This window comes from Triticum dicoccoides, chromosome 1B (genome assembly GCF_002162155.2).
Source record: "Triticum dicoccoides isolate Atlit2015 ecotype Zavitan chromosome 1B, WEW_v2.0, whole genome shotgun sequence".
NCBI classification, from domain to species: domain Eukaryota; kingdom Viridiplantae; phylum Streptophyta; class Magnoliopsida; order Poales; family Poaceae; genus Triticum; species Triticum dicoccoides.
The window spans coordinates 596,310,662-596,313,425 of record NC_041381.1 but is presented as its reverse complement, the minus strand read 5'-3'; positions in this window follow the sequence as shown (position 1 = coordinate 596,313,425).

The window sequence follows — 2,764 nt, the reverse complement described above, 5'->3', positions numbered from 1 at the left end:
GGCGTAGGAGGAGTAGGAGGAGGAGGGGGTGGTGGGGGAGGGGAGGGCGGCGGCGGGCCGGGGCAGGAGGAGGGCCCGCGATCTCGCGGCGGCGAGGCGGAGCATGGCTGGCGGGGGGCTGGCTGGCTTGGGGGGAAAGAAAGAAAAGGAAGAAGGGGAGGAGAAGGGGATTGTTCCGTGGGGTTTGCGTTTGGTTTGTAGCGGAGGGTTTAAGCCAGCAAATGCCAAAGACGAACTGATTTCAACCCCAGCCCGGCTGCGGCGGAGAGCAACGACGAGCCGGAACTCTGCGCGTCCCTGCGGCGCTGTCGGGAGGTTCCGCCGCGGGCTTCTGGGCCAGATGGGCCTTACCTAGCTTCTCCACAGATGATGATGATGATTGCTAGATCCATTTTGATATGGCCTGCGAAAAATTCTCAAAAAGGAAAATTGATATAGCCTGCAAAATGGTTGCTCAAATATGTCTTTCTTCAGCACCTAAAAAAAAGTGTCTTTCTTCTGGATCTCAAAACTAAAAAAAATTAGCCACTAATCTATTTGTCCAGATCTATCTCTGATAGCTTCAGACATGCAAACCGATGATACAACATGTGGCTGCTCACACACCTCCGAGACAACCTCAGAGATGGATCCCGCCGGCCGAAAGAGTGGCAAAAATTCAAGTGGACAGTGACGTGTCCCGTGACGCGACGGAGGGTTCTTACAATGTGGTTCGCAGAGACTCCACTGGCAACTATCTAGGTTCCTCGGCGATAAAATGTCCAGGAATGACCGACCCAGAATCTTTGGAGGCGTTGGCCTGTCGCGAAGTGCTCTCACTTGATCTCGATTTATCGCTTAAAGATGTGCAGATAGCTTCGGATTTTTCAAGGTGTGATCAACGATATTCACAGAAATACGGGTGGGATACACTCTAGTATTATCAAGGAGATCAACCTTACATCACGATAGTTTTTTTAATGTTCCTTCATCTTCGAAGGGAGAGAAACCAATACTAAGAGACATAGCCTCACTAAACATACTCTAGGCATTTCTTTAGGACGCTATGTGTGGCTCCTTAATACTCCAGATCAACATTGTATCTCTATGAACTTGTTCAATAATCAATAAAGTGGAGCGTGTTTAGACTAAAAAATGTAATGTAATTTATTCATTTGTAACGTATGTACCATCTATATATAAGAATTTTTCCCTCTTAAAATGTTTGAAAATACATTTTGAATTCTTTTATTATTTTTTAGAACATGCATCATGTATTAAAAACGTTTATCGGGTATTTTCAAAAATTTCCACCAGGTTCGTAAATACAGTTAGTTGTGTTTTATTTTTGTTAATGAAAAACTAAAATTATACGCTCAATTTTAATAAAATTTTCATGAGATACACAAAAATGTTTGTACCATTCAACCAAAATGTTCACACGTTGAAAAACTTGTTCATGAGATTTTAAATGAATGTTCTAGGATGTAAAAAGTTGTTCAAACAATTTTTAAAAATATTCATAGGATGTAAAAATCTTTATACCATTTCAAAAAATGTACTTGACACTTAAAAAATCTTTATAAATTTTAAAAACCTTCATGTGAATATGAAATTTTGTTTGTTAAATATTTAAAGAATGGTCATGACATGTCAAAAATGTTTGTGCATTAAATAGGGAGGATTAAAATGCTTCATGATTTTGAAAGAGAAAATAGAAATGAAAACAAATTGAGAAGTGAAAAAAAAATTACAACGCATGTTCCTAAAGTAAGACATCAAAAGGAAACCTTCCAAAACTGTGTGAAGGTTTCCCAAACCGCTCTTTACAAGGTTCCCCAAGATGCAAGAAGCAACATTATTGGGCCATGCCACTTTGCACGAGATATAGCTCGTCTGTGCCTTGTTATCAGTCTCGCAATTGTCTAAAAAAAAAAATCAATCCCGCAATAAGCAAGATATAGCTCTTACGATTAGAGTCATTCCGTAATAGAGTGTGGTTTACTGCTAAAAAAAACTCTTGCGATTAGATGTCGGGTAAATGCACACGCCCAATGACTTGCTCGACCCAATTAGTGTTAAGCCAATTATTATTTTTTGTTTCCAGTCTTGGGAAGGGCATGAGTCTGGTTTTTCCAATTTTACGAAGGTTCTCATATGGTTTATATTATTTTTCGCTATGGCTTACTGCTTTTCTTTTCTATTTTTCGTTTTTATTTTTTTATTGGTTTTTAAAATTACCGAAATTTTAAATTGTTCACTTTTCTATCAAGAAATCTTGCATTCATTGGGAATGTTCACAATTGTTTTACATAAAAATAGTAAAAAAATTAAAATGTTCACAATTTGTGTAAAAAGAATCAGGAAAAACTAAAAATGTCCGTCACTTTTAGAAATGTTCACAATATCATAATATTTCTTTTAAAAATATTCTTAATGTTTAAAACTGTTCACTTTATAGAAATGTAGTATTTTTGTGTGTGTCTATACAAACTAACGGTTGAAAACCTGTAAAACCAAAAAAACATAGATACAACGAAGGAACCACTTGATGACACAAAATGGACCTGCCCATCTACGTCATTACGTGTGTTTGCTCGACAGTTTGACACACAAAGTGACTAGTAGGACCCCTAAAGTATCATAAAAATGGATCAAATAGCCGGAGTACCCTCTAGATGAGCTTCCCAAGGGGGCTTGTGAGGTGCGGGGGCGAGCCGCGTGGCATGCTGGGAGATAGCTAGCAAGCACCGAGACCTTGGTGATCTTTTTTCTCTACAGGGGT